Consider the following 12,437-nt stretch of genomic DNA (forward strand, 5'->3'; position numbering starts at 1 on the left):
TAAAGTTTCTGTGGTGTCTGCTCTAACCTTATGCATTGGATGGTTTGGCTCATGAAATGTATTCTCTATGTATTTCATTGAATCTCTGTGTAATCAAAGTAATAGGTATAGATGGAATATTGAAAACTATCTTCACAAGTAATTGGAAAAAAATAAAATACTATTACATAAGGGGAGATAGTAGGTATGTAAGTCCCTTAAGAAGTAGAGACATGGATTTTAGAGGTTCAGGTTGCAAAGAACTAGATGTGGAAGATGTTGGGATAGATAAAAGAACATTTCTTTGACCATTTGTGAAATAGCCTAGGGAGATAAGGATGGGATGTCTTTGCAAACTACAAAGTACTTAGCTGTTATCATTTGCTTTTATTGTCTAATGGAATGTAATCTTTTTGATGGATTGTAATTTTTTATCTTTGATATCCCCATTGCCTAGCACAGTGCCTTTTGTCTAGGTACTCACTACAAATCTTTATGCTCTAGAAGTTAATGGTAACTTATTTATTGTTACTAAATATTACTAATATTAATTTGTTATGGGATTGTTGACAAGTAGAATCCTTTTTTTAAATTGTTTGGAATGGTCTTTTTTAAGAATTGAAAAAATTTAATTTAAATAAGTTATTCCAGAATTTGAATTGATTTGTTCCAAATAAGTATGAAAGATAAGTTTAAACACATAATGAAGAATTGGAACTCTTTAAAGGAAAGATGTACAGTTTGAAATATAAAGGAAAAACAGGAATAAAAGGAAATTTCCTATCCATAAGTTGTAGAATTAAGGCAGGGGAGCTTTTTTCCTCATTTTTTTCTCATTTTTCTCTTAGTCAATAAGTAATATTTCTAGATTTTAAAAAGTTCTAGAAGTTTTCTTAACAGTTTTTTTTACCATATGTTCTGCAAATATTTATGAATTGAACATCTTATATATGCATATAACATTGCATTTGACCTCTTGCTGGGAAATTGTTCTAACTTCCCACTTAACATTACTGTGTCCTTGTATCAGATGAATGATTTCATTAGAAGTCTATACAAGACATAGCAATGACTGGTCTGAAAACAAGGCAATTTCATCAGGAAGTGGGTAGTTAGTGGTTTGGACTAGAGAGCATCCTGAAAAATGCAAAATGCCTCTCTGCAGAGAAGGCATAGGCTTTTCATAGAAAGAGTTCTATTGGGTGTCAGGATAATGAAAGATGAATGTTTGCCAAGATCTAGTGACTGGGCAAATGTTTGTTGTCTCTTGTGGAAATGAAAGTCATCTGGATTAATAGATAACCAGGAAAAATCACAAAAGATAAATAACTTATGACAGAATCATGCAAAATAAGACTGTCATATTAGTATATTGTGCACAAATGTTGGCATTGGTCAGATGAGCTGTAAAATGTCCCTACAACCTGATTTTTATGTAATATTTGCATTTTTTATGCCCCACATTCTTCCTCTTTTCCACACTGCTTTGAGTAACACTTTGTGTAACAGCTTTGTTCAGTTCAACAGACGTATTATTAAGTGTGGAAAACTGTTTGAACTAGCAGCATGTGTTGGCTTCCAGACCAATATCTGGCTTAAAACAATCTTACTCTTTCCAGTTGCATATGAAAATTTCCACTTGGATTCTCCCCCAGCATCTTTAATTTTACAGTGAAAATTGAAACCTTTTGTTTTTTTTCTACAGCATCTTTGTCATATCTACATTGTTTCTAACTCCACCTCTATTCTCCCCATTTCTAAAAGCTCTTGATCTTGGAATTGAAAATAATTTCTTTCATCTCTTTCAACCAATATGGCACCAAGTCCTGTTGCTGCCTCTTTCCAGCTTTCATTGCTTTTGTAGTTAGGAATCCTTTAATAAATTAATTATTCCTTGATGTTCTCTACTCACCCTTTTTCATCTATTCAAATACTTACTTTATATTAGGGCCTTATCCACAATGGATTGTCAATAAATCAATGGACAGAATGTTGAACTTGGAATAAGAAAGATCTGAATTTTCCTGACTCAGAAACTTAATAGCTACATGACCCTGGGATCAGTTAATTTTACAACCTGAAGAGTTTCCTCTGCTGTAAAATGGGGATGACAGTATCTGCTTCACAGATTGTGAGGATCAAATGAAATGACCTGTGTGGAATGTTTTGTAAATCTTAAAGCATTAAATAAATGCTAGCTACGTTATTATTAAATGTTAATTAAATTGTTACTTTGATTAGAATAAGTGATTTTCTCTGCTTCCATGTTAGGTATTCAGGCTCTACAGTTAGATTGTAAACCCCTTGAGGCAACATGGTATAGTAGATAGATAGAAAACTGGTCTTGGAATCAAGAAGACCTGGAGCAAGTGCCATGACTATGGTCTGTGTGACCCTAGGCAAATCAGTCATCCTCTCTGCTGTGACAGCCGCATGTTGTAGCACAAGTGCTGATTTAACATTGTTAGAGAGACTTTGCACATCTCAGAATTCACTGTCTCAATGGAATCACTGGCCCAGCTCCTGTCTTGCCCTTAATGTCAGAGGAGAATCAGAGTGCTCCTCTGACCCGCTAGCTCTTTGTCATTGGAAATGTCTCTTTACTCCTCTCAGAGGAGATTGGAGTACATCGTCTGTCACAGGATCATCCTTTCTCATCTTCTCCTATCCTTTCCATTTTAGTGTGAATTCTTCTGCCTTTTTAGAATCTCAAACCACTGCTTCTTTAATAGTTTTCCCTCTTTATCTTTCACTGAAAGGGCTTGTCAGCTTTGATCCAGCAATACAAAGGATTATCATTCTTGGACAATCCTGGCCTCAAAATTGAAGGAGGACCTGCTGGCTTTTTTTTTTTTTTAATACTCTAGGGATGTTTATGCCCTTCCCCCAGATTTAGAGCCTTAGAAAAATCATTCTCATTCTCCGAGACTTCACAGCATACATCGTTGCTGTTTATGGCACTAGAGAAAAATTTAGGAATCTTCTGTTTTTCTAAGACAAGATTCCTGGTTGTTCACCATGCTGGTTGCTCCCATCAGGACCCTTTCATATCTCACAGGGATTTCCTTCCCTCTGTCAGTTAGCAAGGATTTATTAAGTACCTAAATTTAGAGGTATAGCCAGCAGCCTCTCCATGATGTCCATGGTTTATACTCACAGAGGCCCCATATGCTTCAGGAAATTACAGGTGTAAATTTGGGGGATGGGAGCAATTTTTAAAATATGCTCAGAAACAAGCCTAATTTGAAGCAACCCAAAATGTTTGGGGAATCAGGGTTAGAGAATTTTATACATATGTGCATCAAGGTTTTGTGAATTTATGAGTGTTTATTCCCTCTACCAGAGTGGATCATAATCCTTCTTTCTACCTTAATTAGCAATTTTTAAGAGTTTTGTGGCTAAAACACACATTACCTTCATGATGAGGTAATGAGCTTATTAGCAATTATCTAAGAGGGATGTTCATAGATGGCAGATAGTCTCATCATAGGACCTGTATAAAGCCTTTGGGGAACTCAGAGTCATGTCTGTGCCACAATTAGAGGAAAATTACAGTAAGTATGTGCTTATAACTTCAAAAATCAAATAGAAGCAGCTTGGTATAGAAATAGATCTTGAGTTTGGCTTCAGAGAAGAAAGAGTTGGCTCTAAACCTGCCCTTTACTTATGTACCAACTTTTTTTTTTAAGTTCAGTCAAGGACATTTTTTTCTCAGTAGTATGTTATTTTTTCAATTATATGTAAAGATAGTTTCAGAAGTCGTTTTTGTAAGATCTTGAATTCCAAATTTTTTCTCCTTTTCTTATCTTCTCTGTGCCCGATAGCAAGAAATCTAATAATACATATACAATCATTTTAAACATATTTACGTATTTGTAAAAGAAAAACCAGAACAAAAGGGAAAAAACTATAAGAAAAAGAAAATGAAAGTAATATGCTTTGATCTGCATTCAGTCTACATAGTTCTCCCTCTGGATGTGGTATAGCACCCTCCAAAATCTATAAAGAAATAAGAGGCAGAGGGATAAGGCAAAGTATAAAAGAGTGTGCAGATTAACAAAATAAAATAAGATATATAAAGGAATGGGAAAGGGATGCAGAAGAGGAAAAAGGATATATAAGGAATTCTTGGAGTGTAAATTAAAAATTTTTAAATGCAAAAAAGAAAAAAGGAATAAAAATGTAATAAAATTGAAAAGAATATTGATTAAAAGTCCTGTACAAATGAGATATAAAAGCAAGAACTGACACTAAGCAATTAGACAGGGGAGGAAGGCTGGTAGTTCTGAAATTCTGGCCAAATTGGGAATGGATTAAAGAATGGTGATTAGTGGATTTTTTTCCTATTTTTACTTTATTCACTTGTTTTATCATTTCAGGACAATTTGATTATTTCTTGTTATTATATCAAGATTCTTTTTTTGGTTATGGCTTTTAGGTAGTCCAGTTATTCTTGTATTTTCTCTTCTTAGTCTGTTCTCTAGATCTTGTTTTTTATGAGATCTCACATGCTCTTCTTTTTCTTTTATTCTTTATATTTTGTTTTATTATTTCTTGATCTCTCATAACTTCCCCTCATTCAATTCCCGGAATTGAATACAAGTGAGATGGCACAGAGATGGGAGATGGAATTTTGTGTAAAAAGATCATAGAATGTGTAGAGAGAGGAGAAAGATTAGAAATGTAGGAAGGAGCTAGGTTGTGAAGAGTCTTAAATTCTAAATTGGATATATGCAGATAAACAAATTGTATAATAATACATGATAAATGCATCAGAAGAATGAAATCTAAGTGTAAAGGATATCACTGATGGCAAAAGGAGGAATCTGTAGGGACTTACTGAGCACACATAGAGTGTGTGTGTGTGTGTGTGTGTGTGTGTGTGTGTGTGTGTGTTTCCTCTTGCCCAATTCTAATTTTCTTTTCTTTTTAAAAAAATAATAATTTTTATTTTTCAAAATACATGCAAAGGTAGTTTTCAGTATTCATCCTTGCAAAACCTTGTGTTCCAAATTTTTTTCTCTCTCCCTTTTCCCTACTTCCTCACCTAGTTGGCAACTAATCTAACATATGTTAAACATGTACAATTCTATACACATTTTCACAATTATCATGCTGCACAAGAAAAATCAGATCAAAAAGGGGGGGGGAGATGAGAAAGAAAACAAAATGCCTAGCAAATAAAAAAGAGTGAAAACGCAATGTTGTGATCCACATTCATTCCCCATAGTCCTCTCTCTGGGTATAGATGGCTCTCTCCATCACAAGACGTTGAAACTGGTCTGAATCATCACCTTGCTGTTGAAAAGAGCTATGTCCATCAGAATTAATCTTGTTGTTGCTGTGTACAATGTTCTCTTGGTTCTCACTTCACTTAGCATCAGTTCATGTAAATCTTTGGCATTGAATTTTTTTTATCTATTCTTCCATCTTCCTAGAATCCTCTCTAGTATTATTTTCACTATAGCCCATTTCCTATCCCATTTGTATTCGTGGAAGAGAAATTAAAACTAGGAATCACAACATGCATACATGTTCGTGTTCATACACATACATACACACAAAAGACTAGGACTGGATGGAATAGATTTGCTTAGAACTATAACATTACAAAAAGAAAAACTGTAGAGGAAGAAAAAGAGTTGAAAAAAGACAGCAGGCAAAATCGAGTTGGAAGAGGGTGGGGAACATTGTAACTGGAACCATGTGAGGTAGTAGTATATAGAGAGTATAAGGAGGGTAAAATATGTGTTCATTCATTTTGGAGTATTGAGTACATGGAATAAATGAGGTCAGCATGGTAAACTAGTGTGTCGCCAAATTCATAAAAGCATATTTGGGAGAAGCTAAAAAGATCAACTTCCAATCTTTATCTGACTAGTAGTCTTCTTTGTAATCTCTCTGGCAATTGACTATTAAAGGCCCTGCTTTAAAATCTTTCTTTCTAGTGATAAGGGATGCTTTCTTTCTAGTAGCCATTCTGGACTATCCTGGACCCTTCTGGGGATTAAGGAAAGTTTCTTTTTATTAAGTCATCATCTGCCTAGTGCTAAGCACCAGAAACCTTAGTTCTAAAAATCATGGAAGGCCTTGAATATTTTAACAGAATTTCAGTTTACTGTATGACAAATTGAAGTATATATGGGCAGAGAGGTCCAGGTTAAGGCAGTTTACATGAAACTTACACCTAATATGTAAGCATAACATTTAGCAATGTTAGTGTCATGTTTGAAAGGGAGTAGAATGGCAAGAACTGGTAGAACTGCTTTTATAATTTCCAAGCCAAATCATGTTTTCTTTATGTTAACATTATAAGCTAAGTCACACATTATCCCTTACTTGTAGGAGGAAACTTTCTACACATACCTGGAGGGAGACTGCTTTTGGAGGAAGGCTATTAAACCCTCACTTTATTCTGCCATCCCTGATAATTGTCATCCTCTATCTCTCCTCACCTTCTTAGCTAATCTTGAGAAAACAGCCTATATTTGGTACTTCCACATCCTCTCCTCTTACAGCCTTCTAAATGATTTGAAGTTTGGTTCATAATTCAATTGAAATTGCCCTCTAGAAAATCAATAATCATCTCTTAATTGCTAAATATGATGTCCTTTTCTTAGCTGTCGTCTTTATTGAACTCTTGGTAACATTTGGCTTTGTTGTATTGGATATTCCTTCTCCTGTATTCTTTCTCCTCTCTAGTTTTTCATGATATTGCTCTTTTCCTGGGTCTCTTATTTGTCTAATAGTTGCTTTATAATTTTGTTTGCTAGCTCTTTATGTCACATCCATTAACCATAAGCATCTCCCAAATCTCTATCTTGACCCCTCTTCTCTTTCCTCTCTATACTTTCTCACTTGTTTTTCTCATCTACTCCCATGGATTCAGTTATCATCTTTACATAAATGATTTCCATATCAGTCAATCGATAAGTATTTATGTGCCAATTGCTGAGGCAACAAAAAGAGTCAAAAAGATAACTTCTGCTCTCTATGAATTTTCAGATAATAGAGGAAACAACATGAAAACTAATAAACACAAAGCAGACTATATACAGGGAAAATAGGAAATAATTTTTAAAAGGTTAAGCACTTGAATTAAGAGGGGTTAGAGAAGACTATATATCTATCCCTGTTCTCCCTTTTGAGCTTCAATCATTTATCACCAAGTGCCTTTTGGACATATTGATCATTTAGGTCTCTCAAATTCAACATGTCTAAAATGGAATACCTTTCCCCCCTGGATCTGTCCTTCTTTTGAACCTCTCTGTTAGTATCAAGGGCACCACTATCCTCCAAGTCACTGGATTTTGATGTCAGTCTTAGTATCATGTCAAACCCCTCACTTTCATTCATCCTATGTATCTAAAGTATAGATCTGGTCTATACCTGAATGATTCCAAATCAAATAAAATTTCCTTTAGAATTTAAGACTCTTCACAACCTAGCTCCTTCCTACATTTTTAATCTTTCTCCTCTCTCTACACATTCTATGATCTTTTCACACAAAATTCCATCTCCCATCTCTGTGTCTTTGACCTGGCCATTTTTGAGACTCAGCTCAAATCTCAAATTCTGCAAGAGGCTATTCTTGGTGAACTTACCTACTAATGCCTTACTTTCTAAAGTTACATTTCAGATTTCTAGTTTGTATAGGTCTTATATGTATCCAGTTATTTACATGTCATCTTCCTCCACTAGGATATAAGCTCCTGGAGGACAGGGACGATTTTTGCTAGCATATTAAATGCTTAAAAAATGTTTGTTGACTGATTGGCTGGCTGATAAGACATTAGCTGTATATTGATTATTTAATACTGTTCACCAGTAAGTCATGAAGGTTAGGCAACTGATGGGAGTAAAGAATATCACTTGAAAATATGACCATTAGTATTTTGGGAAATGACAAACAGTCTCTTTAATCATATGCTATGAAATTTACTATTTTTCAGGAGGGCTGTATAGATGTGTGCTTTGGATAAGATTTGGATTTGCAAGATTGTGTTTGGATCTGGAGCTGCTATTAGACTATCCATTTATGTAGCATAAGTAGCTTCTAAAAGTAAATATTCTTTCATTGATATATAATTTCATTGTTATGGGCTCTCCTTCTGCCAATGAAGTTCCTCCCTTCACATCTCAGCAGAATAATTTTAAAAGTTTTAGTCTGAAAAATTCATACCTACAGTTGCTCATAGCAGCTATCTATACAGACTATCCTTGGATAACAGACTCATCCCCTAGCTTGTGGTCAAAGATCAGACTAACGATTACCTCAAGAACTTCTCATTCCAGAGTGAAGGGAGAGTTACTTGAAAACAAAACAAAACAAAACAAAAAAACAACTTCTATTTTAGATTTAAATAACAGTTTGCTGAAGATCAAATAGGGAAATTTACTAAGTTATTATTAGCATTCCCGTGACCAAGGAGAAACTTTGGACATATAGGATCATAATGAATGTTTATAAACTTGAACTGAACAATTGAATTAAATATAAGATGAACTGTGCAATCATTGCTAGTCATTCATCTGCCTGGAAAAGAAAAGTTGAAAAAGGTCACATTGAGTCAGCAATGTAGAAGGTCAGATATTTTTAAGAGGATCTCATTTCTTTCTCTAAGATGCAAATCTATTAGAAAGGGTTTGCTTGCATGGTTGTTTTAAGGTTTTTGAATAACAAATCCCATTGAAATAAAAATACAAATATATTTGTATTGTGATTCGCATTTTCTTAAAGTCTGCAGAGGTGCTCATCAATTTTGAAGAATTTTATTCTGCTAGGGATTTTCCCCCAAAAAAAAATGTGTTGTCAACTTGAGAAAAAATAAGAAACTGCAAGAAAGAAATAATGGATGGTAGCTGGGTTTTGCTGCATTCTTGGTTTTGGAAATGTGTTCTCACACTAAATAATAATAGGTAGCATTTATATAGCATCTTCTATGTGCCAAATACTATGCTAAGTGCTTTACAAATGTTATCTTATTTGATCTTCACAAAAACCCTGAGAGTAGATATTATTTTCTCCATTTTATAGTTGAAGAAACCAAAGCAAATAGAAATTCTATGGTTTACTGAAGGTCACACAATTAGTATGTACTTTAGATTCCATTTGAATTCAGGTCTTCTGGACGCTAGGCCTAATATTATCTACTATACCATTTAGATGTTTTATTTCTTTAACCTCAAATGTGAATATTCTCTTTTTTGAGGCAGTTGGGGTTAAGTGATTTGCCCAGAGTCATACAGCTAAGAAATATTAAATTCTGAAAAAAACAGGATTTGAACTCAGGTCCTCCTGACTTCAGACCAGTGCTCTATCCACTGTGCCATTTAGCTGCCCCTAATATGAGTATTCTTAATAAACAACACTTTTTTCTCAAATTGTGTTTTCTGCATAAATCAAATTAGTGATTATTGAGAGGAAACACACACACACACACACACACACACACACACACACACACACTCTATGTGTGCTCAGTAAGTCCCTACAGATTCCTCCTTTTGCCATCAGTGATATCCTTTACACTTAGATTTCATTCTTCTGATACATTTATCATGCATTATTATACAATTTGTTTATCTGCATATATCCAAGCTCTGTGAGCTCTCCCCAGCCCTGTATTGTATTCTATTGTACTCTGTTCACAGTGTGTGGTTGTATTTGTTAAATTGATCAAGGTGACTCTGCAATGTGCCCTTTATGTAAGTATAACTACATCAGAACTATTGCATGCTGTACTTTGCTTTAATTTCATATGTTGTCTGTCCAAGAATATTTTACAGCATACGCTTCTATAGTATTAAAAACCCCATGGAAAGTTTTATAACTTGTTTATGTTCCAGTCCTGTCATGTTAGAATCCTTACAAAGTGTTAACTCACTGGAATTGATAGAAACAATGCTTATGAACTTAAGTTTACACCTTTGAGAGTTCACACATTAGCTCACACATTAGAGTTCACAAGTCAAGGAGATTCACAAGTCAGAAACCCACAATCCCACTCTCTCAGAGGAGGAGTCAACCTTTGGGTTCACATCTCTAAGAGATCATATATAAGAAGCTCTTAGAGCCTCAGTCAGGAGTCAGTGAGGAGACTTCAGGAGTCAGTTGGGGAGTTTGGGAAGCCAGAATTCAGTTGGGCAGAACAAAGGATTCAGAGAGAGCTGGAGGCTGAAACTGGCAGAGGCAAAAGACTAGCAACAAGAGCTCTCAGAACCAAAGAAAGGTTACTGGATTATTTTGAAAGAGACAGTAAAAGGACTGGACTTTTAACACTTAGCTGCATTTGAGGTAATTATTGATTTGAACTGAAACTAAGGCTGCCTCCAGAAGCCCCCTGACAACGACAAGCTCCCAGAGAACGATTATATTTTAGAAAAGAAGAGAACACTACACTGTCATTAGTACCATCTTCCTTGGGTGCAAATAAACCTATTTATTATCTTCTTAGCAGTTTCTTTTCAAATTTAATTCTTATTATTTTATAACAATAATAAATTTAACAGAAACTGTAAATCAAGGAGCTTTTTATTTTTAATTTTAAGCCTTAATAGCAATGGTGAGCCAACTTAAAACTTAAGTACTAAGCTCATTCATTCACCAAGTAGGAATCAATCACTGGCTATGTTCTGAGCCTCGTATATAGTTCTAAGTGCTTTAAAAAGTAGAATAAGGCATGGTCCTTCCTACGTGGTTCTATTTACAGGGAAAGTTATTTATTCTCTGTGCCTCAATTGTTTCTTCTTGTAAAAATGACATTAGTATCTATTTAATCTTTATGGCAAGATTGTTGTAAGAAAAGTACTTTATAAATTGCAAAGTACCATATAAATGTAATATTTAATTAAGAGGAGCACCCAGATAATATGATATTTGACAGAAAGCAAGGCAGAAAGAAAAACAGATTACTAAAGGTGTCCAAAATAGAAGAAATTATATTTTCACAAGGAGAAATTGGAGGAAGTGTCATGAAGGAAATACTGTTTGAGCTATAGTTTGGAGAGTGAGTGTGATTTCAAAAGATAAAGATGGAGAGAAGAGTAGTTAACTGAATGTAGAAGAAATAGGATGTGTCAGGATCTGGAGGCAAGAAAATGCAAGGGAAGGAGGGATTAAGTAACAGGATCCATTTGGTCTATGGTCTTTAGGGTATATGCAAAATTGTTTTCATTTTGGAGAATTTATTTAGCATTGGCTTTGGAGGGGGGGGGGCAGTGTTTCTAGATGCTTCAGTGTGGTTACCTTCAGCTCCAATTTTATTGTGTTGGCAAACTCCATGGTATTGGTTTTGAAATCTTAAAAGGAAGCAGCAATGAAAGAAAGAAAAACTCAGCATTCTTTATCATTTTGTGTTTCAGCAAGTTTTTGCCTCTAGCCTATCAGGCATTTATCAAGAGCCTTCCCCCTTTTGTCTTTTCTTTTCAAATTGTTTGAACAAGAGGAAATAAAATGATTTAGCCTACCTCTCTGGTAGCTATTGATTAAGATTCCCATGCTGATTTTTATTGTTAAATAATAAAGTAGGCTTAGATCATATTTCCTAAAAGTCTCATTTAGTCTATAATTGAAAATAATCACAGATTGCAGATTAGAATTTTATTTTCTTTAAAGAAACTTTAATTTGCTTTCAGTTTATATGATGTTGAAGACTTACATCTTTCTTCAATGGCCTTTGACTTTGTTTGCCAATGTATTATTATCAGCAGTGTTTTAAATTCAGCAATGTGGACTGTTGGAATGATGTTTCTTCCACACAAACAGCATTCTCAAAGTATTGTAGTTTGCTAAAAATGCACTTCCTAACTTGAACACCAACATATTTATGATAAAATGAAAAAAGCACTGTACTTAGATTTAGAAGCTTCAAATTACACCTATGCTTTTAATTTTAAAATATATATATTTATTTAGATATAGATTTAGATTTAACAATCTTTTCTTTTTTAATTTTGAGTTTCAGATTCTTTCCCTCTTTCTAACCCACTCTCCCTTACACGCCTGTCTGCAGAGAAGGAAAAAATGTGATCTTGAATATACATGTGAAAGTATGTAAAACATAATTTCAAATTGGTCAATAATGCCTCTTCCCAAAAATGCCAGAAAAATAAAGTGAGAAAATTATACATCAGTTTGCATTCAAAGTTCATCATTTCTCTCTCTGAAGGTGAATAGCATTTTTTCATAAGTCCTTTGCAATTATCTTGAATCATCATGATCAGAATAGCCACATCTTGTAAAACTGATCATCCTTACAACATTGCTGTTATTGTACACAATGATCTTTCACTTCCTCTCACTTTATTTTGTGTCAGTTCACATAGGCCTTGTTGTCAATTAGCACAGTAGTACTCCATCATAAATCATATTCCACAACTTGTTCAGCCATTCCCCAACTGATACAGATTCTTGCAATTTCCAACTCTTTGCTGTCACAAAAAGAGCTTTTATGCAT

General features: G+C 34.4%; 1 protein-coding gene across 2 annotated transcripts in view; it reads left to right on the forward strand.

The window, feature by feature from the left end:
• Window positions 1-12,437, forward strand: part of FCHSD2 (FCH and double SH3 domains 2) — a 354,207-nt gene that overhangs the window by 187,865 nt on the left and 153,905 nt on the right. The window lies entirely within an intron of this gene.

The sequence above is a fragment of the Sarcophilus harrisii genome, chromosome 3 (genome assembly GCF_902635505.1).
Source record: "Sarcophilus harrisii chromosome 3, mSarHar1.11, whole genome shotgun sequence".
Lineage (NCBI taxonomy): Eukaryota > Metazoa > Chordata > Mammalia > Dasyuromorphia > Dasyuridae > Sarcophilus > Sarcophilus harrisii.